Genomic DNA, 25,020 nt, shown 5'->3' with positions numbered 1-25,020 from the left:
AGGCCACCTACCAGAGAGAAGGCACGCTTCCTGCTATTGCATAATTAATGAGGTGGGAATGGGAATGATGTGGTGCAAAAAGCTGTCTTTGCGACCAGCAGGTAAAACGTCCTTTTTGCCATCTACCCCACTTTGTACAAATGTGGGACGATTCCGCCCACATTTATTGTTATTTATCATCTTCAGCTTTTATGATTCTCCTGAATTGCATTTCCTAAGGTAATTTCCATTAATTTGTCTCTCATTGAAAGACGATTAGCATACTGTGCCTACGGTTACATTTTTATTCTATTTTGGAGAGATGTCTCTGGCTAAACAGCCATTCCTTCCATTTCTCCTGACTAACCAGAAAGTGGTGAAATAGCGCTCACTGTTAGCATTGTATGTATCATTTTTTTTACATTTTTTTATTATTTGGTATATATCTTCTGAGTTGGCTCACTTAATTATTTCATTGTGCTTCTAAAATCATCAATGTTACTGTTTCTTTCAACCTATGAAAATGTCCAACTTCATGATTCACAATTCACTCACAAATTTGATTGAATTCTTTGAGGATGTGACAAGAAAGGTTGATGAAGGTAGTGCAGTGGACGTTGTGTACGTGGATTTTAGCAAGGCATTTGACAAGATCCTCATGGCAGATTGGTCAGGAAAGTAAAAGCCCAGGGTAATGTGGCAAACTGGATAAAAGGTTGGCTTTGTAACAAGAAACAAAGGGTAATGGTCGATGGATGCCCTTGCGAATGGAAAGTTGTCTCAAGTGGTGTTCCACAGGGCTCAGTGTTGGAACCCTTGCTGTTTTTGCTTTATATTAATGATTTGGACGTGAACGTGGGGGGCACAATTGGGAAATTTGCAGATGACACAAAGATTGGCTGAGTAGTGAATAGTGTAGAGGATAGCATAATCTTCAAAACGATATAGATGGGTTGGTGGTGGAGTGGGCGGTAAAGTGGCAGATGGATTTTAACATAGAGAAGTGTGAGGTCATACGTTTAGGGAGGTCAAACAGTTACAGGAATTAATGGGAATATACTAAGAGGGGTAGATGAAGTGAGAGATCTTGGTGTACAAGTACACAGGTCCCTGAAAGCAGCAGTTCAAGTAGACAATGTTGTAAAGAAGGCATATGGAATGCTCTCCTTCATTGGCAGAGGTATATAATACAAAAGTAAGGATATAATGTTGGAATTGTATAAAACACTGGTGAGGCCACAACTGGAGTATTGTGTGCAGTTCTGGTCACCACATTACAGGAAGGACGTGATAGCTCTGGAGAGAGTGCAGAGGAGGTTTACAAGAATGTTGCCAGTGTTAGAAAAGTGTAGCTATGAGGAGAGATTGGATAGGTTGGGGTTATTTTCCTTCAAACGAAGAAGGCTGAGAGGTGACTTGATTGAGGTGTACAAAATTATGAAGGGAATAGATAGAGTGGACACGCTAAAATTGTTTCCCTTGGTGGAGAATACTAGAACCAGGGGACATAGATTCAAGATAAGTGGCAGAAGGTGTAGGGGGAGCATGAGGAAAGACTTTTTTATGCAGAGGGTAGTGTGTGTCTGGAATTCGCTGCCCAAGTTGGTGGCAGAGGCAGAAACTCTAAACTCTTTTAAAAAGAACCTTGATCTGCACCTTAAGTGCAGGGCTATGGGCCGGGTGCAGGAAGGTGGGATTAGAAAGGGCACCTGGTGTCCTTGGGCTGGCATGGACAAGATGGGCTGAATGGCCTCCTTCTGTGCTGTAACGTTCCTATGGTTCTATCTGGTCTGGCAGTGCTGCCATATGGATGCCCATCACTTCCATAGTGGGAATGATGGGCTCCAAAGTCTGTGATATGCCCTGTGCCAATTTGGAGCCAGACCCCTCTATGCTCCTAGTCAGTGACTGGAGGCTGTCTGGCAGACAGGACAGTGCAACAGATATCTCGGTGTGCATTAGTGTATGCCTATAGTACACCCCAGCGAAGTCCTCATCTGAGACCACCGCAGCAGAACTGGTGTGTGACCTTGCTCTTCAGGGACTCTGCACATGAGTTGACTTTCCCCCTGTCCTGGCTGTAGCTCAGTGATTGGCCACTTTCAATTCCTGACTCTAAGTTAGCCTCTAAGCTACAAGCTGTGCCAACCTGTGAGTGTTAGGCTGAGTGACAGAGCTTCCATCCTCCCCTCACCCTTTCACGTGAGGCTATAGGGGCTGAACAGATGGCAGTCCTTGGTTATCTGAAAGCACAAAAGCATAAAGAGAAGGATAGGGGTGAGGGAAAGAGGTGGAAGGAACGAACCACACACTCCATCAGCAGTTTCCATTTCATGGCACCTTTCATGATGATGGTGAGTGGAGAAGGTAACTAGCAATCTTCCCTTTTTTTATTCATTCATGGGATATAGACATCGCTGGCTCGGCCAGCATTTATTGCCATCCCTAATTGCCCTTGAGAAGGTAGCGGTGAGTTGCCTTCTTGAACTACTGCAGTCCATGTGGTGTAGGTACACCCACAGTGCTATTAGGGAGGGTGTTCCAGGATTTTGGTCCAGTGACAGTGAAGGAGCAGCCATATGATGAGTGGCTTACAGGGGGAGTTCCTGGTGTTTGCTGCCCATGTCCTTCTAGATGGTAGTGGTCATGGGTTTGTAAGGTGCTGTCTAAAGAGACTTGGTGAGTTCCTGCAGTGCATCATGTAATTGGTACGCACTGCTGCTTCTGTGTGTTGGTGGTGGAGGGGGTGAATGTTTGTGCATGGGGTGCCAATCAAGTGGCCTGCTTTGCCTTAGATGTTGTTGAGCTTATTGAGTGCTGTTGGAGCTGCACTCATCCAGGAGTGGAGAGTATTCCATCGCACTCCTGACTTGTGCCTTGTAGATGATGGACAGGCTTTGGGGAGTCAGGAGGTGAGTTACTCGCCACAGAATTCCAAGCCTCTGACCTACTCTTGAAGCCACAGTGTGTATGTGGCTAGTCCAGTTCAGTTTCTGGTCAATGGTAACCCCCAGGATGTTGATTGTTGGGGATTTAGCGATGGTAATGCCATTGAATGTCAAGGGGCAATGGTTGGATTCTCTCTTGTTGGAGATGATCATTGTCTGGCACTTGTATGGCACAAATGTTACTTGTCACTTGTCAGCCCCAGCCTGGATATTGTCTAGTTCTTGCTGCATTTGGACGTGGACTGCTTCAGTATCTGAGGAGTCGCAAATGGTGCTGAACTTTGTGCAATCATCAGCGAACATCCCCACTTCAGACCTTATGATGGAAGGGAGGTCATTAATGAAGCAGTTGGGCCTAGGATGCTGAGGAAATTCTGCAGTGATGTCCTGGAACTGAGGCGATTGACCTCCAACAACCACAACCTTGTGCTAGGTATGATTCCAACCAGCAGAGAATTACCTCCTTTATTTCAATTGACTCCGGTTTTGCTAGGGCACCTTGATGCCACACTCAGTCAAATGCAGCCTTCATGTCAAGGGCAGTCACTCTCAGCTCACCTCTGGAGTTCAGCTCTTTTGTCCATGCTTCAACCAAGCATTTATGCAATGTGGAGGTGCAGCATCCCCAAAGTTCCTAACCAGGTCACGCACAAGTCGGCCCCTTTAAATTACCTAACAAAAAATTTTAAAGGGGCTGTGCACTCAAGCAAATCCAAAATAAATTCAAAAGTGCAATGGTGCCTAAGGCAGAAACTTACCAGCTTCCAGGATGGCTGCCACAGTTTCCATTGTACTGATGCCCATAATCCTCAGGACTATCTGTTCAAGGGCTCTGAATGGATGAATGCTTGTTATTCCTCCATCAGTCATCTACCTACCATTCCTGTTGTGGGTGCCCTTTCCTGGCAACAGGGAAGACAGAATATCAGTGACTTTGTCTTTGAGTGATGTGCCCACCATGGCTGAATAGCTGGATGTATGTAAAGGCTGTGAGAGGTATTTCTGTAGCTGGTATAGTTGCAAGCTGTGTGCGTGTGAGGTGCAGTATAAGAATGTTAGGGCTGAGTCTTGAATGGCAGTGTGATGCTCAGAGAGTGACGGGGGTGTGGTGCATTGAGCAGTGAGAGAAGTGGATGGTGTTGTAGGTGTGAGATGCGATGCGCAGATGCATTTATTTACCTTGCGACCTAAGTGAGGTTAATAAACTTTCTTTGGCACTCTTACCATTTTCATGATGCACGCTATGGCCATTCACAACCCTTGTAATCTGCTCCCATTTCTTTCACAAGGTTAGACTGGATGGTTTCCTGCCTCTCAGCCCGCATTATAAACATGGCCTTTTTCCTGGCTTCAACCTCTGTGAAGTGAGTCCATAAACCTGGGAGCCCTCTCTCCTTGCCTTACCATGTCATTGCACCTCCCCGAATGATAAAACAAACAATACTCAGCAGCCAAGAGTGCATTGTTGCAATTTCACCTTTTATAGGGACTGTGCTTTTAAAAAGGGAAGTCTGTCTGAAGAATGTGTTTTCTTCAGAATGCTACTCTGCCCCTGTGAATGTGCAGAGAGGTCCTGAGCTGAAATAAAGTCCAGTCCTGTGCTGGAGCCACTTGTGGCCACTCCACAGTCATGGAAATTTTGTGTCTTGATTACCACATTTCCAATGGATTCAGGCACATCGGGAATTACAATGCCCACACCTAAATATCGGGGCACATGAATTTTTCACCTGATGAGGTTGACGTTAATATTGATTTGGCCAATGGCTGTTTGTATTGGATATGATCTGTGAACTGATTGGGTATGTATGCCATCTCTAACCACATTAAAAACAGTTCAATTGGCATGTGCTAGAACATTAATGGTGTCACACTTATCCTTTATCTCTGATTTGTCTGGTCTGCCCTTATCACTATCTCCATCTGTGAAATAATCTCCTGATTGCTACTCTAAATAATTGCCTGTCTTCTTAAAAACATTATTCAAAAACTCTTAACATGCACTTTTGTATTACGGGTATTATACTTTAAAGAATAATAATTTAGGCTGGGCGTCTGTGATTCCTAATCCATTTGAAAAGGGATCTTTCAACTGAAAATATTTGAGAACCACAGGTCTGACTAATTTATCTAACACTTTCCTCTAATCATCACCATATCACTCATCTGGTTCAACATACTTCTCTTCAATAAAGACTTATATAAAGTACTTATTGAATACTTACTGAGAGTACCTGTGTCATTTTTTTGATCATTGTCTATGCAATTGACAATTTTCTCCTCATAGATAACACCTCACTTTTAACAATTCTCTTTTCACTGATATATTTATAAAATACTTCACTATTCCTGTGGATGTTTTTAAAAATCCTCATACATCCTCTTGGGTTTCTTCACCCTTCTTTTAACCACTCTTTTCTTAGTTTCTCATGTTCCTTTAATCATTATGTCACACAATGTAGATTCGTGGATTTATGGATAACGGATATAAATTTGAAATGGACACCTTACTGTAAAACAAAATGGAGAATGCACACTACATATAAAATAAAATGTAGTTAAGAGGTCAGGTAACTTTGCTTTCCTGTCAATGTACATGGAACTACACAAGGCCCCTGGATAATCTTCGTCTGAATTTTTGCTCCTGAATCGGAAGTGCGAAGTTGGGAAAATTCCTGGTTCTGCCAAAACGGCTTGGGAGAAATTGCCCCAGTCAGCGGGCAGGGATGGGGGGTCGGTAATAAATGGAGTCTGGCCCGAAGCCCAGGCACCAACAGGGGCTGCCAGGTGCAGAATCGGGCCTTCGGAAAGGCCGGCCTCGGTGCTCTGGCACTTTGTCTCAACTTTGAAAAAATAAGAAAGCAAAAAACATTCCTCCCACCCTCAGCCCTCACACCCCCTGCCCCATCCACTCTCCATGCCCCATCCATGCCAAACCATCACATCTCATGTCCCCCACCCAGGCCCCCCATATCCCCTCATATCTTCCATGCCAACCTATGCCCCTCTACCCACCTCCATGGCCCTTTATAGCCCCTGTGCCAACTTAGTGATAACTCATGTCAACCCATTCCCCCACCCACCACTCTTTGCCCTTACACTCTTTATGTCAACTCACCAAGTATCCACCATGGGCAGACTTCAGGAAGCATGCTGAGGTGAAATGAAATAACCTTCTTAAGCATCTATTGATAGATTCACTGTTAAAAAACACTCTAATTGAGAAAAACTAATTCACTATATTTATCTTCCTTCAACTACTTTCTCCCCCATAAAAAAACAAGAATTTGTATTCATAGGCACACTTCAAAGACTTTATAAGCACTTGGAGCTGTCAATCCAACTGTGAGCTTGCAGACAGCCCACTGTGATAATGATAAATTATGAAATCAGTCATGCAACATAACTCCTATAATGATAATCTGCAGGCTTATGTCATCAGATAGAATGAAATGGCAAGCACTGATTTCTTTTACACCGCAGACTTTGTTTTTCAAAAATTTAAAGGCCAGTAGATTTAAATGCCTTGACAGCTTGACAGTTCCAATCAGCATGGGAGTTCCGATGAGTTTAATCACTTTTTATGCATATTCGTTTCTACTTTCAACAACCCCAAAGGGCAGCTAACCTCTCCCAAAGGCGTCCTTGAGCCTATCTAAAAGGGTCCCTACCTCTCGAAAGAACTCCACCAAATTTAGAACTACTCCTGAAAGGTCTGAAGTCTACAAGTCATGTTTTGGACATTCCACTAGCGAAAATTTAATCTGACTGAAGGCAGCTACACTTTTATATATGCAGCTTCCTCTGTGAACGACGAACGCGCAATGTACAACCTACCCCAGCTACCCCACCCCCCTCTGCCCCTGGTGAAAACGATGGGCTCTGGGTTCGGGACGGGACTTCCAGATTCGGGCCTGTGGGGCCATTTTGGATGAGCCAGAGACCATCTCTGCCATGGCAAAAATTAAGTCTTCATGCCTGGACAATACATTAAAATGCAAACGAACTTTCGGGACATCTCATTGAGAACTCATTAAAATGCAACAGACCTTTTTTTGTGGTTAACAATCACATTCTCAGCTAATTAAAGAAACTGCTGCATAATACTACTTGCAGACTTTTCAGCTTTGGATTGGAGTTCTAAAAATGGGTCTGATAAGAACCCTAGTCTATCACAATGGGATGTGAGTGGGTGAAACTCAGACCCTGTTGTGTGTCAAAAGCTTATTTGTCATAGACCATCTGTGAGGATAATGGACAGAAACTAGGTTTTCAGATAAGGTCACTTAATAGGACACATTTTCGGAGCAAGGGAGGGAGAAAGATCCAGGCTATCGAAGGAATAGGACCCTGTGTAATAACCATCCATAAACAGAGAATTCGGTTTGGCCTGCAATGTTTTCAGATTTCATCTCGGAAAAAACAAGTGTGACAGAGAACTGTGAACTTTTAAGAATTAAGCATATGCTAGCTCTTCATAATCACAATCTTTTATTTTAGTGTGTGTGTGTGTGTGTCTGTATAAGTAAGTGTATGTGTGTGAGTGGATGCTGTTGTGAATACATTGAGGTGTTGAGTAACAAACATTTATCCTTCTTTTTAAAACTTAAGAGAAAGCCTGTCATTTGTTCCTGTCAAGTACAGCAGTTGGGGGTTAAAATACGTTTTACTTTTACAGCACATCTGTCTTCAGTCAGTTGGGAGGTGGGAAAAGGGGAAACCATCCTGCCATCTCTCCCCTGTCCGTAATAATTACTACTCAGGTCTTCTTCAATTTCAATTTGTTTTATTTATCCGTAGCATCCCGAAACCCTGAATAGTTTCTTTTCTATTTTTATTGGAATATATTTATTCTGTACTTTTGTAATTTTGTTTTGTTTTAAATCCCACTACTGCTCCACAGTCATAAGTGCTAATTTTTCCTTCCATTTCACCGCATTGTTTTTCCTTCTAAAAACTGCCCAATCTAACCTGGTATTCTCAAATTTGTACTGCCGTTTCCCCTTTTTAAAGAAAGATTTGCATTTATATAATGTCCTTCACAAGCATCAAACATCTCGAAAGTGCTTTAAAGTCAATGAAGTACTGTTGAAGGGTCCTGAGGACTCGAAACGTCAACTCTTTTCTTCTCCGCCGATGCTGCCAGACCTGCTGAGTTTTTCCAGGTAATTCTGTTTTTGTTTTGGATTTCCAGCATCCGCAGTTTTTTGTTTTTATTACTTTTTGAAGTGCAGTCACTGTTGTAATGTCAAAACACAGTAGGCCAGTTTGCAGACACCAAGCCCCCACAAACAGTAATGTGATAATGACCAGATAATCTGTTTTTGTAATGTTGATTGAGGGATAAAAATTGGCCAGGACACCAGAGATAACTCCCCAGTTCTTCTTCAAAATCGTGCCATAGGACCTTTTACACCACCTGAAGGGCTAATGAGGCCTCAGTTTAATGTGTCATCAGAAAGACAATACCTCGCACAGTTTGGCACCAGAGAATCAGCTTTGAGCTTAGTGCTCAGGTGCTGGAGTGGGACTTGAACACATAACCTTCTGACCAAGAGACAAGAATGCTACCAACTAAGCAACAGTTGATACACTACTTACATCTTCGATCTTATCATTTCATGCTCACTCCTCCCAAGGTGCTCAGCAACCTTTAGCTCATCTACCTGATCTATTCATCCTCTTTCGGCATTACCGTTTTCCCTTCCCTTCCTCTTTTTGTATCCTTAGAGTGTTGGGGTATGAGGTACAAACACCCAGCCATACTTTATGTTGGTGGCCAATCTCCATGCTTCCTTTCGGTTGCAGCGAGTATCGGAGCTACTCAGTTGCTGCTGTTCAGTTCCTGCTCAGTTCCACCGGGAGCTGCTGGCAACAAACTGGAGTAAAAACCCTGATGGTTTTTTTCTGGAATCGTTCTAATCTGTATGGCTCAGCTACTCATTGGATGAACTCAGTCAGAGGTTCATGTCTTTCTATGTTCTAGTATTATCCCTTCAATGTGCACTGGTCATCTCTACACAACTTCCCTATGTGTGCAGGGCAGCTGGCATTGTCTCTATTTGCTATAATTACAACATAGAATCATAAAATCATACATCAGATGACCATTCAGTCCATCGTGCCTGTGCTAGTTCTTTGAAGGAACTGTCTGACTGATACCACTCCCTACTCTTTCCATGTAGCCTTTCAAATTATTCCTGTTCAAGCATAAATCCATTTCCCTCTTGAAGGTTACTACTGAATTTGCTTCTACCGCTTTTTCCAGCAGTTCATTGCAGGTCATTAAAATATTCCTACACAAAAAAATATTCTCCTCATCTCTCCTCTGTTTTTATTGCCCATTATCTTAAATCTGCATCCTTTGGCTACTGACCGTCCCGCCAGTGGAAACAGTTCCTCCCTACTTACTCTGTCAAAATAAGTCATGATTCTGACCGCCCCTGTCAAATCTGCCTTAAGGAGGACAATTACATATTTGTTAAGTCTCCTCATATAACAAAAAATCAATTTGCCTTTCTGACTGAAAGAGAAGGCAATAGCAGGAGAAAATTGTGGAACATTATAAGCATTCAATTATGCTAACATGGTGAGGGAAAGAGAGTAAGACACTTTCAATATATAATATATAAGGCTACTCCTCATAACTTGAAGCCACATTATGCAAGTTATCTAGCCATTCATTTATGAGCACTACATTTCTACTTTGTCATGTTTTTTCTTTTGCTTAGTTCAAATTATTGGATAAATGAAATTTTAAACACAAAAGGTAGTTTTGGATTATCAGGAGGAAATGGTACAGTTTTAGCATTCAAGTATTAAAATACACAATATCTCCATAGTAACCAATGTCTCACAAGTAGTTACCTCCACTCCAGTTTTCATCTGTACTACAAATAACATTGACCGCTCAACCTCGAACCAGATTCTCCAGCACTGCAAATGGTTTCCAGTAAATTACCCTGAAGAGTGTTTGAGCCCCAATACAGTGCAGCACCATGGATGTCATGGAGCTTCACACATTTAATAGGCCACACATGAAGCTCATTGTCTCTTCAGTAAAGCAGTTGGTCCAAGTTGAGTGGAATGCCTGACATGGTGGCTGTGGCTAAGGGTGGTGCGTCCTGCAAGGCATCAAAACAGTTGCTGACTAAGGTCACCAAGAAGCCATCCAAGAAGGAGAGGAAATCTCATTAGCAGAGCTATTCCATTTACATTTACAGGGTGCTGACCAGGTTCACCCTTCCACCAGGATTTCATCCAAGGCCATGAGTGTTATGAATTCCTTCATTGTTGACATCAAAATCCTGGCCTTGAAGTGAAATATTGCTCCTTATTTGCTATTACTTGGTCAGTAATCTAATTTTTACCACATAAAACAGATATTTGTATTTACTTATTGTTATAATGAGACTCGCTATTTCCCTCCACCCACTTTTTCTGAATTGCCTCACAACACACCCAGGACCTGTACGGGTGGGGGGAGAATCCCAAAAAAGAGATTTCACTCTTTCGTGCAAACGCACGAAAGAGCACACCCATGTTCCTGAGGCTAAGTGCAGCCTCAGGAAAATCAGCTCTAAATGTAAAAAAGCTAAAAATAGAAAAATAAATTTTCCCTAACATGTCCCCTCATGTGACAATGTCACATGAGTTGGGACATGTCTATAATCTTTACAAAAACTTTATTAAAATTTTTTAAAACCTACACATGAAACCTCATCCTGCCAGTGGACGAGGTTTCATGCTTTTTCTAATTCTCGCTGGGGCTCCTGGCCTGCCCGCCAACCTTAAGGTTGGACAGGCAGGTCCACTAATTAGTTTAATTACTCTGTCAATGGCCTGATTTTGCTGCGCCCCCGCCTACTGGAAAATTTAAGTGGGGCGCAGTGACGTTGGGAGTTCCGCCCGACATCACCACGCGTCATTTGACCCATCGGCGAGTGGGGGGGGGCCCTCGGCTCGCCGACAGGAAACTCCTGCCCCAAGTCTTCTCTCACCTGTTTTTACTTCTTCACATAGTATGCACTACAGCAACAACTTATATTTATAAAGCAACTCTGAAATAATAAAAAATCCAAAGGCACTTTAGAGGAACAACATATGACACCCAGCCACATAAAGGACATATTAGGTCAGATGACCAAAAGCTTGGTCAAAGAGGCAGGTTTTAAGGAGTGTCTTAAAGGAGAAAAGTGAAGTAGAGAGGCAAAGAGGTATAGGGAAGGTATTCCAGAGCTTAGTGCCCAGGCAGCTGAAGGCAGGGACATAAATGATGGAATAATTAAAACATAGGATGCTCAAGTGGCCAGAACTAGATGAGCACTGATATCTTGGAGTGTTGTGGAGCTGGAGGAATTTACAGATACAGGGAGAGATGAGGCCAAGGAGGGATTTGAAAACAAATATGAGAATTTAAAAATCAAGGCCTTATTTGACTGGGAGGCAATGTAGGTCAGCAAGCATAGAGATGGTGTGATGTTTGTTGTAATGAATGAGACGTGAGGTCTCTGAGGTGATGCACTTGAAAATATCAAGGGGTGATGGCGAATGGGACTTGATGCAAGCTAAGACATTGGTAGCATTGTTTTGAATGACCTCAGGTTTACAGAGGGTAATGTGAGAGACCAGCCAAGAACGTGTTGGAATAGTTGAGTCTAAAGTTAACAAAGGCATGAATGAGGGTATTGGGGGAAGATGAGCTGAGTCAGGTGATGTTACAGAAGTGGAATCGGTAGTCTTAGTGATGACATGAACATGAGCTCATAAATTCACCTCAGGTTCAGATGTGACACCAAGGCTGTGAACAGATCTCAGACTGTTGCCAGGGAGAGGGATGGAGTTGGTAGCCCAGAAATGGAGTTTGGAGTGGGGCCCAAAAACAATGGCTTCAGTCTTGCCAATATTTTGCGTCCACCTGACAAGGCGATTAGGGCCTCGGTTTAACATCTCATCCAACCTCCAACAATGCAACAATCCCTCCTCACTGTATCAGAGGGTCAGCCTGGATTATGTGCTCAAATCTCTAGAGTGGGACTTAAACCCACAACCACCTGACATAGATGGAACAGTACTTCCCACTGAGCCATAATTCCTGCTGGATAGTAAGTGCATATTCATTGGGTAAGCATATTATTGGGCTTGACTGTGAAGTTCCAACCCCCCCCCACCACCCCTGCCACTTTTGAAGAGCTTCCTGTCTCATTTCCTATAGGTGAGGGATGGGGAGAGTACTAAATGGTGTCCTTCACATAGGGAAGGAGGGGAACATGAAAGTCATTTCAGAAAAGTCACAATTGATTACATTCATGATCTGAGATGAATTAACAATTAGGCAGAATGGCCTTAGCTGGTTTTTCACCTCAGTGTTAACAAAAGAGGCAGATGCTCACCTTGCAGAGAGCTCAGGAGTTAAAAATCCAAGTCTGAATGTTTTCCTCTTGCAACACTTTCCAGAAAGTGATGTCACGGTTTAATATCAGAAGGGAAAGGAATTGGATTTCCAAGTGAAAGAATAAGATTAGAGCGACCAGTGAGAGAGTGAGTAGAATGTTAAAGGGACCCTGATTGTTCCTACCATCCAAAGCTAAAAAATGAAGGATTGTGTGGTGATCTATGTAAGACAAGTGTAACAGTCAGGAAGTGAAAAATGAACAAGATGAATATTTTGGATATGTTAATCTGAAAGTCTTCTTTGTGCTTGTGAGCACTTCTATCAGACAAAGGGCAGAACATTCTTGGCTGATTTACTTTAGATTTGAGCTCAAAGTAAATTGGAAATCATGAATCATTTTGACAGCAGCACGCAGAGATGAATTACCTGCGTTATGGGGCTTTTTTTCTTTTTCTTTCTTTTCCCAGTGTTTTCCTGAATCATAAGAAAATGTATTTTATTTTTATAACAGATGAGTGGCCCAAGCATTTCTAAAATTAGAAACCTGCTAACACAATAGCAGCTCCAATCTTCACAAAGCATATCTTTACAATGCTTATCAGAGCCGCTCCCTCTAGTGGGTGAGAAATACATTAACGGACCTAAATACAGAGAGAGAGAGACCTGTCAGCAATCTGAACTAAAAGGAATCAGTGAAAAATGATGGAACAACCAACTAAAAAATGAGCCCCAGGAGGGCCAAATGACAGATTTTGTAAATGCCTTCCAATATAGAACAATTAAAAATATCATCTGTTCAAAATGGAGTCCTCAATTAAATGGAGAATGCTAATTTACTTTTAAAATTAAGAGCTATTTTTTATTCTTTCATGGGACCTGAGCATCGCTAACATTCTTATTGCCCATCCCTACTTGCCCTTGAGGAGTTGGTGGTGAACCACCTCCTTGAACCGCTGCAGTCCATGTGGTGTAGATACACCCACAGTGCTGTTAGGGAGAGAGTTCCAGGGTCTTGACCGAGTGACAGTGAAGTAATTGGAAAGGTGATTTACAAGATGGAAACCTTTGAATGAAAGATATATGTTATATATCCCTATACAATATGTAGTTACATGATGAGCTCCTATATGGCACCTACTAAGAGCGTCGGGGGCACTATTTTTAGCTAACCTCAAAGCTGCACCAGTGTAAATATATAATTGCTGGAGCTGGAAAGCACATTTGGTTAAAACACTGTTCTTTCAGCTATAAAAACATTGGGTTTGAAGAAGTCTCATTGATAAATGTCTTTTCTGCTGGTTATGAGGGCACTACATGACTAGACCATCTCTCCCAGTTCCTAGTGGGTGCACTGCTAATGGTTTCACTCTAGTGAGCTATTAAGATCACTGGTGTAGGGATAATGGTGCAATGCTGAGCAGGGTGCACTTAGAAACAACAATGGAAAAGTGTCAGTAACTCAGCTCAGAAAAATATTTTTTGTTATATTTAAAACATATAATTGGAAATATATTCTGGATAATTACATAATATATCTGCTTGAGACATTTAAAATGCATCTTAATATACTCTCCTTGGTGAATTCCTATTCTCCACTTTCCAGTGACTCCGACTCCTCCATAACTCATTCAGATTCTATCCTGTACAATGCCCAATTTTCCCATCACTCCTGTTCTCATGGGTACACATTTGCAGTGAGGTGCATGCAATCACTCCAGCCTTTGCAGCCAAAATTCTATTTCCCTTGTTTGTAGTGCTTTTTTTTTAAACTAAGAAGAAATTATATAGATAATGAATCTTTAGAAATATTTCCAAAGAAGCAATCTTATCAAAAACCTTGGGTGCTGCTCAAAAGATGAATAATCATCATCAGGACTACAAGATGAGGTTATAGCCTTGAAATTATATAAAAGAGAAAGTGCCAAAAATTGGACACAAATTTTAAATTTGCTTTTTAAAACAATGACACAGTCCAATTCTTGAGTGGAGAATGTTCCACTTGGATCAATTTTTGTTGATGGTGGCAGGTTATTAAGAGATTGTTTCTTATCTGCACACACATTTTTCCCCTTCAGGGAATTGTGGGGAAAGGTTAGTGGGCTCATTATCAGCCTATTGAACCACATCATAGATGCTCCTTCCATGGCTGACAAGCCTGGAGTGGGGCTTGAACACAGAGCTTCAAACTCCTGACTCTTATTAGAGTCACTGAACATGAGAACAATTTCTTTAATTCATAGTTAATGTCATATGCACTGAAGATGAAGCTAATCACAGCACATTGAGTGGCTATCAGTTATAGCACAGGATTACAAAGAGGTTAGTGGACCCATAGGAATAGAAAATTAGGGCAAATTTTAAGAAATTTTAGTTAATTTCTTAAATGCTCTGTATTTAGCAGCACTTCTTTAACTGGCTAATATATCACAAAATTTCTACTTTTTTTAAGGCAGTGTTAAAATCTCCTAGAAAGTCTGCCCTGTGACTGTAAAATGAAGGGAAAGAAAAACACATCTTAAGAGCTGAGGAAGGGTCATGTGGTTAAATTGGTGGCCAAAGATGATTTGTCACCCTCTTAAAAGGATTAACCTTGACTTTGTGTGATTGCGTAGAATGAGTGATAGTGAGTTGGCAGCCTATCTTACATCTCTCTCGATTTGAAGTCAGTGGAAATAAAAATCAGGTGAGATGGTGGTTTGCTATCCAGCACACAAAATCAAACCTAATCCCAAGCAGATTTTACATAGACCAAGTTCCTGAAAACATTGTCATTTTAGTCACTAAGTAAAGGAAACCAATTGTATTGATGTTTTGCTACTCTCTATGTTTCTACTTACGATAAAACCCAATTCATGGGTTATATGAGCAAAGAAACAATTAAGCCTCTTTCCGTACTGTGGAATCTCACAAGTTCCAATCAATGTAGATGGGATGGAATTCCTTCAGGTAAACTAATCTAATGCAATTGTTTCATGGGAGTATTTTAATATTTTGATTATTTTTTTTATAAAATGCTGTTTTGCTACAGGTAAAATCTATACTAAAATGACACCACTTGCCAAAGATAGAATTGCACAAACCTGTTTATCTATTTAACAAAATGGCAATACCGTTATCGGAAAGGAGAGATAAGAAAGTTTCATTCAAATAGAGTTTCTCACTTCCTTGATTCCCATTAAAGACCATTATAGTCAATGGGTTACTTTAAGAAGTGAGAAATAGGACTGCTGGAATGTTCACAATAATTTTATTAAAACATTACAGTTAACACAGTGGCTAGGGTTTTCTGGCCCCACCATGGCAGGACCCGCAATGGGAGATTCAGTGACCCAGCCAAAAGACTTTCTGCGGGACCTGGACAATCCCAGCAGCAGATGGGGCCAGAAAATCCCACCCAGTGGCTACTGCTTCAACTAACTGAACAAACTCTAACAATCTCATGGGCCCTGGTCCAGAATTTACCTCAATAGGAGCATTAAAAGAGCACACAGTGTCTACCATTTTTGTACCAGAGTGGTGATAAAGATTCTACAGAGGTCTTGTGGACTTGATGACCTAGGGAGATGTATCCATGGCCAAACAGGTTGATCATCAGCCTGTAAATACACCTGATGGCAGGTGGTACAGAGCGGGAGAGTTCCTGGTCAGCCATACTGCCGAAGGCAACAGCAAACCACTGCAATACTTTGTCAAGCATGATCATGGACCAATTTAATGGAAGTCAATGGTTGCCAATTCCATCTTGAGGCATGGTACCTGAAATGGGAGGAATAGAAGTTCTATTATCAGATGGAACCTACTACATTGACTTTTTGCTACTGTTTACAGTTTTTATTCACTAACCCTCATTGGTGACTTTTTGCTCAGGGAAATAATTGTCCTTGGCTATACTTTGTACTTGCTGACATTTCAAGTTCCATTCCGACATGGGTGAGGGGAAGAGAATGTCTCCTGTCAATAATTCTAACAAAAATGTCAGCATGAGCACAAAAAGGGACTTTCTTTTTTTATTCAAGCTGTGTTTTTCTATAAAATTAAGAGGAGCAATTTCAACCCATTTTTCTCAGCTGATGCCGATGGTAAATTGGCACTCACACAGGGAACTAATATCCAAGTGAACTCAAACTGCTCCAGTTCAGAGTGATTCATGAGTACCCACATTTTTCCCAGTTCTTGCTGCCTTTTAAACAATGTAAGTCCACACATACTCCATTATTTTCTCCCTCCCATTGCTAGTTGGGCTGCATAATGGGATGTATTGAACAAGCCTCTGCTGCCTTGGCTAACATTAAAATAACACTCATACATCCTGGCATTTCTCCCATTCACTTTTCACTTCATTCTCTTCTATTTCAGGGTTGCTTAACAAATTTTTTTCTTTTTGTGGTGTTTTCACTGAGGTGATATTTTTATACTGCATAACTTTTCATCTCAGTCCAGCTTGTTACAATGTCTGTTCACAGCCTCGAACATTCCATAGCTATCGCTTTGTATTCAGCTTTTCTGACCATGTCCCTTAACTATTGTTATTCCCACCCCCCCCACCCTTATATTGGTCATTTGTATAAAAGGACCTTGTTTTCAATTCTGGTCAGAATCACCCATCTAAAAACATTAACCTGGCTTTTTCTTTTCAGTTGGATTTTCTACCATTTTTCCAACATCGAGGCCTGGATTTTTCCAATGATGGAGAGCTTCCCAAACACTCCACCTCCCATTTTTGCGGGGACAGGAATGGGGCAGATCACGTTTCACGCATGTGTATTTCACGGAGCCAGTTGCCCTTATAAATGAGCAGCTGCCTCCACTCGTGTCTGATTTTGAAGACCTAGGTGTGTGAAGTACAGCATGTGAAAATTAGGCCTAGTAGGGGCAGGCCTAAACTTTGCGGAATCCTTTGGAGAGGTGGGGTAGCCTTCTGGAGAGGTGGAGTACCCTTTAGGATATTCTCCAGCATGGCTTTTGAGATCTGCCCATGGTAGATACTGGGTCAGTTGATTTAGAAGGTAGGGGTTATGAGAGGTGGGGGGAGGAGCAAAGGCTGCCATGGAGGGTATGATAGGTTATGGGGTGTGGGTGGAGAGGCATGAGGTAGCATGGAGGGTATGAGAGGCCATGAGGTGGCATGGGTTGGCATGGATGGGGCATGGGGAGTGTGTGAGGGGTGAGGGCTGTTTATTTTTTTGTTTTAATGCTTTTTTAAAAAATCTTTGACAAAGTGTAAGTGCACTGAGGCAGGCCTTCCGCCCAGCCAGCCTCTGCACCTGGCAACCTCTACACTTGTTCTGGTGATGCCTGGCCTAACTCCTAGAGAGCTGCGCCACCCCAGAATAAAAATCCCAATTTCTAGGGCGTCTTCTCCTGGGTCCTGTTTGCAGAGCCGGGAAATGTCTCAAATCTGTGATCCCGATGCTGGAGTGAAAATTCAGGTCTGTCTATTTATTTTATTTTGGCTTTACAGCACTGAAAGATTTTTCTTTTCATCTCTTTAGGTTTTGATGAAATGTCACTTGAGACCAAAGTGTGGACATACACTGTAGCGCACGTCTGAAGTGTGTTACATATAGGATAGCACACATCTGGAGTGTGTTACATATAGGATAGTACACATCTGAAGTGTGTTACGTATAGGATAGCACACATCTGGAGTGTGTTACATATAGGATAGCACAAATCTGGAGTGTGTTACATATAGGATAGCACACATCTGGAGTGTGTTACATATAGGGTAGCACACATCTGAAGTGTGTTAAATATAGGATAGCACACACCTGGAGTGTGTTACATATAGGATAGCACACATCTGGAGTGTGTTACATACAGGATAGCACACATCTGGAGTGTGTTACATACAGGATAGCACACATCTGGAGTGTGTTACATATAGGATAGCACACATCAGGAGTGTGTTACATATAGGATAGCACACATCTGGAGTTTGTTACATATAGGGTAGCACACATCTGGGGCAGAATTTTATGTCCCATGGGTGGGCGCATGCCCTACCTGACCGGGCATAAAATAGTGCGCAATGATGTCGGGCGAGCATCCGATGTCGTCATGCACTCGCATGATATTTCAGTCAGTGGGTGCACGCAAAATTTGGCAGCACACCCGCTGACAATTAAGAGGGCTGTTAAGCCCATTAATCAATTAATTAAGTAATATTTTTCACCGCCGTCCAACCTTATGGCTGGTGAGTGGGCGAATCGGCCAAGCAGCCTTTGGATTTTTTAGGTGGGATGAGGTTCCCAACAGTAATACTAAAAAAAACTATAAAATTTAAACATCATTTTTAATATGTCCCTGTCCATGTGACTGAATCACATGTGGGGACATGTTCCCCTTATTTTTAAAATCTTTACTTTTGATTGTAAAAGTTCTCAGCTCCCTGAGACATCTCTGTGCCTTCAGGGAGCATTCAATCCACGCTCCCCCGTGCATGCGCAGACTTTAACACTCGTGCTCCTCCCGCCCCCACCCCAGCAGCGCTGAGCTTCTCAGCGTGCATTTCATGCTGGCTGGCCATTAATTGACCAGCCAGCGTGAAATCGCAGTTGGGGCCTCATCGCGGGCAGTGGTCCGCTTCACCGCCACGCCTGGACCCGCCAACCACATTCGCCCGATGAAGGGAAAACACTGCCCCTAAATACAGGATAGCACACATCTAGAGTATGTAACATACATGATAGCACACAACTGGAGTATGTGCACAGTGTGCACTGTTGCAGCACAGAGTGCACTTCACTGAATGGCATCACTGCGAGTTTGGTGAGAAGGGAGTTCGGGGAGGAGAGGAGAAAGGTGCTCTTTTCTTTTCTTTCTCTATCTTCTTCAGCCTCCAGGAGACCAGGGTTGAAAAGCTGCACAAGAGGGACGATTTTTGAAAGCATCCAAGAGTGACAAGGGGAAACATAAGTTCATCGAGCAGGACCAGGACAGCACAAGAGGAGTGGTGGTGTGGTAAGTAGGAGCTGGTGAGTATTTCTATTGTCCAGTCTTTAATGTAAAAGTTGGTCTTTAGTTTGGATTAAGTGGTGTTTAAAGTATAAGGGGTAAAGTCAGGTCCGTAGTATATATTTAATCTTCTCTAAACTAGAGAAAGTAGAAGTAAGAGGGGTAATTTAAGAGTAAGTCATGGCAGGGCAACTTGGCCACCTAGAATGCTCTTCCTGTGCAATGTGGGAAGTCAGGAACACCTCCAGCGTCCAGACCAGCCACATGTGCAGGAAGTGTCTCCAGGTGTAGCTATTCAAAACCTGGAGCTGCAGCTGGAGTCTCTGTGAAGCATCTGCAATTCAGGCTAAGATCTTCGTGGATAATACATACAGTGAGGTGGTCACACCACAGGTAAAGAGTGCATAGGCAGAAAGGGAATGGGTGACCGCAAGACAGAGTAAAAACAATAGACAGGTAGTGCAGGAGTCCCCTGGGTCCATCTTCCTTTCTAACAGATTTTCCATTTTGGATACTACTGGGGGAAATGGTTTCTCAGGGGAATGCAGCAAGAGCCAAGTCCGTGGCACCACGAGTGGCTCAGCTCACAGTGGGGGGAGAAACAAGAGTGGAAGAGCAATAGTGATAGGGGATGCTATCATAAGGGGAACAGATGGATGTTTCTACATCCGCAGATGCTACAACAGGGTGGTATGTTGCCTCCCTGGTGCAAGGGTCAAGGATGTCACTGAGCGGCTGCAGGACATTCTGAAGGGGGAGGGTGAACAGCCAGAGGTCATGGGCCATATCGGTATCAATGACAGGCCAAAAGAAGGATGAGTTCCTGAAAGCAGACTATAGGGAGCTAAGAAATGAATTAAAAAGCAGGACCTCAAAGGTAGTAATCTCATGATTACTCCCAGTGCCACAAGCTAGCAAGATCAGGAATAGGAGACTAGACCAGATGACTGCATGTCTGCAGAGATGGTGTAGAAGGGAGGGATTTAGATTCCTGAGGAATTGGGACAGATTCTGGGGAAGATGGGGCCTGTACAAGCTGGACGGGTTGCACCCCAAAAGCAGGACCGGGATTAATATTCTCGCAGGGGTATTCGCGAGTAATGTGAGGGAGGGTTTAAACTAAAATGGCAGGGGAGTGGAAAACTGAGTGGGGAGACACAAGAGAGGGGAACAAAGGTAGAAATGAAAGATAGAAAAATAAGAAACAAAAGTGGAAGGCAGAAGAAACAAGGACTAGCAGCAAATAGGGCCAAAGTACAAAGAAAAGTGTAAAAATGTTAAAAAAGACAAGCATAAAGGCACTGTACCTGAATGCATGGAACATTTGCAATAAGGTAGACAAATTAACAGATCAAATAGGTGTAAATGGGTACGATGTGATTGCGATTACGGAGACATGGCTGCAGGGTGACCAATGCTGGGAACTGAATATCCAAGGGTGTTCGATATTTATGACAGACAGGCAAAAAGGAAAGGGAGGTGGTGTGGTATTGCTGTAAAGGATGCCATCAGTTAAATAGTTAGAAAGGATACTGGCTCAGAAAATCTAGATGTAAAATCAATCTGGGTGGAACTGAGAAGGAACAAGGGGCAGAAAACATTGGTGAGAGTTGTCTATAGGCCTCCAAACAGTAGTGGTAAGGCGGGCGGTGGGGTGAGGGGGTGGTGGTGCTACAGTAATCGTGGGTGACTTTAATCAACATATAGACTGGGCAGGATGAATTCCTGAAGTGTGTACGAGATGGTTCTTTAGACCAATGCGTTGAAGAACCAACTAGGGAACAGGCTATCCAAGATTTGGTATTGTGCAATGAGAAGGGGTTAATTAATAATCTTGCTGTGCGGGAACTGTGACCATAACATGTTAAAATTCTTCATTGGAATGTAAAGTGAAGTATTCCAATCCAAAACTAGGGTCCAAAATCTAAACAAAGGAAACTATGAATGTATGAGGGGTGAGTTGGCTATGATAGATTGGGGAACTTCATTAAAAGGCATGATTGTTAATAGGCATTGGCTAATAATATTTAAGAAATGAATGCGGGCATTGAAACAGTTATAAATTTCTTTCTGGTGCAAAGATACAGCAGGAAAAGTGGTCCAACCATGGCTAACAAAAGAAATTAAGAATAGTTTTAGATTCAAAGAGGAGTCATATAAAGTTGCTAGAAAAAGTACCAAGCCCAAGGATTGGGAGCAGTTTAGAATTCAGCAAAGGAGGACCAAGAGATTGATCAAAAGGGGAAAAATAGGATATGAGAGTAAACTTGCATGGAACATAAAAGCAGACTGTAAAAGCTTATATAAGCATGTAAAAAGAAAAAGATTAGTGAAGAAATGTAGGTCCCTAATGATCTGAAACTGGAGAATTTATAATAGAGAACAAGGAAATAACAGAGCAATTAAACATACTTTAGTTCTGCCTTCACTTAGGAAGACACAAATAACTTCCTAGAAATACCAAGGAACCAAGCATCTAGTGAGAAGGAGGAATTGAAGGAAATTTGTATTACCAAAACAATAGAGCTGGAGAAATTAATGGGACTGAAAGCTAATAAATCCCCAGGGCCCGATAACCTACATCCCAAGGTACGAATGGAGGTGGCCATGGAAATAGTAGATGCATTGGTTGCAAAATTTTGTAGATCCTGGAACAGTCCCGGCAGATTGGAGGTTGGCAAATGTAACCCCACTATTTAAAAATAGGAGGGAGGGGGAAAACAGGGAATTACAGACCAGTTAGATTAACATCAGTAGTAGGGAAAATGCTAGGGTCTATTATAAATGAAGCGATAACAGGACACTTAGAAAATATCAACGGGATTAGACAAAGTCAACATGGATTTACGAAAGGGAAATCACGTTTGACAAACCTACTGGAGTTTTTTGAATATGGAACTAATAGAATAGATAAGGGAAATCTAGTGAATGTGGTGTATTTGGATTTTCAGAAAGCTTTTGTTAAAGTCCCACATAAGAGGTTAGTGTGTAAAATCAAAGCACATGGGGGTAATATAAAGGCAAGAAGACTGCAGCTCTCGAGTGCCGTTTGGATGCAGTGGAGGCCCTCTGTGATGTCCTCCACCCCAACTCTGGCTGTAGGATGGGCAGCAACATCATCAGTCCAGCATGGTAGGTGATGACAGCAGTGATCAGCGCCAACACTTACAAAAGAGGACAGCCACCCAGTGCGGAAAAAGGATGAATGATCTCCTCTGTTCTGCCAGGGTAAGTCAATCTTCTCATCACTCTCAACTCACACACTCACAAACCCAGCACACATTCACAGAGTTTTCACTCATTGCCAGTTCAAGGGACATCACCATTCACTCCCTCATACACACCTTCAGTGTCCTCATCCTATCCATGGGACCACTCACCACCCATACATGCCAGGCATACTTGTCATCTGCACTTGCAGGTGTACTGCTTACACTCTCTCCATCTCTATTCATGTGGGACAAGCTGGCGCATCACAAGAAGGAGAAGTTGCAGAATGAAGGAGGAATGCCTGAAATCAAGGTCCTCATGGACTTTGAAAGCAGAGCCATCCAGCTGTCCAGCAAGGATCTGAGCCATTTCTGTGCTGACGGTAAGGTTGGCAGTGCTCTACCAAGGGTGAGGCTCCAACAGTGCAAATCCATTAGGCAACCATGCTATGAGTGATGTGCCTTGCTTTCACAGGCACATCTGGGAAACATCTAAGTCCACGACCCAGGACCTCCAACCAAGCCCCGAAGAAACCTCTGAAGAGCAATCTGAAGACACCTCCATTGAAGTCCCGTCACAGCGCTCATCCACACCCTCCACCGGTGCAGAGAGACACACCTCAATGGGACCTAGCTTTAGGGTAGCATCAGGATCACAATCTGGTGAGCACATTACGTTGTCTGATCCACAGCAGGTGGTGGCAGGGACTTCCCAGGTCTCCCACACTTGGAAAACTGCTGGAGGCCAGAAATCTGCTGAGTCCGAGTCAGATGACAAGCCTCTGGACTTAGTCATACTTCAGTTACTGGAGCTGCAAAAGCAGGCTCGGGAGCATCAGGAAGGAATGTCTGCTGCACTCCTCAGATTGCAAGGCACAATGGAGGAGTCCGTCCACCTTCAGGCTGAGGTGATAGCGCTGGCATGACAAAGCATCGAGATCAATATTGGTAAGATTGCAGCCGCCAAGGAGACCTTGGCCCAGGATGTCGTTCCTGCACTGCTGCGTGGGCTGAATGCCACCGCTGAAACCATAGTTGGCCTCCAATAGTTTGTACATAAGAAGGGTGCGGGGCAGCTCGATCTCACTCCAGCTACCCCTTATCCTCAAGGAGTCAGCCAAGGGCCCTTGGGCACCCATAGGGAGGAGCATCAGCAGAAACATACCCTGGACCCATCCACCCAGCTGACCCTGGGAGTGACTGGCCCATCTAAATCCCCTCTTCCTGTGATCTCAGCAGCTCCAGCTCTTCAGGCTGAGGATGGTGCCACACAACAGGACCCAGGGGCCCTCCAGGCCTCAGCCCTCTAGAGGCCGTCCACCACATTCATCACAGACAAGGCATAGCAGTCAGCAGGCTGCCTCCACCTCACCATAGCTGTAGGTGTCCGGGGAGCACCAAGACGTAGCAACAGGGTTAGCAAGGTTAAGAAGATGTAGTTGCACAGCCTGGGCATGGGTGTTATTCACGTGTACATACTGTTCACTATTGTCAATAAACTCCCAAGAATGTCTCCCTGCTGTTGGCTCCTTGTTCTGATGAGCAGTGTTCATGCCACTCAGATGTGAATCTTTGGCCCCTGCACAAGAAAAAGGCAGGGGTCTCAGCCCAGAATCCCTTCCCTGGGCTTTATGCAGCTTAGGAGCAAAGTGATGGTTCAGCCTCCCACTCCCTGGATACATTACTGATGCCTGCACCTTGGCGGTGCTGGTCATTGCTGCCAGAATCTCGCGGGCAAGCGTCACAGAGTTCCGTTATTCTCTGTGTGCTCTCAGCACCTTTAAGGTGGGGCTGGCCCCCATCCCTTCAGCATCTGTGAACACTAACTCTGTACACCTGAAGGGGTCAGGTGCTGAAGGCAGACAAAGGATCAGATGCTTTTTAAGTTTCATGGCTGCGTCTCTATGATATGACCCTGATCACAGAGCGAGGGCCAGCTGCCCTTGGCCAGACAGGAGTCAGACTTTCTCAGAGGCTACATGAAGATCTATGTCATCATCATCCTCCTGGAAATGAGCGACTATTGGGGCCTCTGCTACATCCCCGTGACAAGAGCCTTACCACAGAGAGTTTGTGCGCTGCCATCAGCCAGACTGAAGTTAAACATTCACAGATGCAATGTGAGGATCTATTGGAACAACCTCACTGCATGTTGTCATCATCCTCCACAAATCTAGCAGCTATGAGGGTCTCCCTGCCTCATCTGGTCAGTGCGATGGCCTCATCACCATTATTCTTGTCTTCGAAGACCTCCTCACCCTTATCCGTGTCAACGTCCTCCTCATCAGAGGAGACCTCCAGCTTCTCCATCTCCTCCTCAGCCAGCTCCTCGCCCCGTTGCAGCACCAGGTTATTAAGGGCACAGCAGGCGACGACGATGCATGACAACCTCTGTGGACTATGTTACAGGGCTCCATCAGGCCAGTCCAGATACCGGAGCCTTAACTTCAGCATCCCGATGGTCTGCTCCACCAAGGTGCAAGTTGTAACATGAGCTTCATTATACCTTCGCTATGCTGCAGTTTGAGGCCGC

Source organism: Carcharodon carcharias, chromosome 19 (assembly GCF_017639515.1).
Source record: "Carcharodon carcharias isolate sCarCar2 chromosome 19, sCarCar2.pri, whole genome shotgun sequence".
NCBI classification, from domain to species: Eukaryota; Metazoa; Chordata; class Chondrichthyes; order Lamniformes; family Lamnidae; genus Carcharodon; species Carcharodon carcharias.
The sequence above is the reverse complement of the archived record's forward strand: the minus strand, read 5'-3'. Positions refer to the sequence as shown.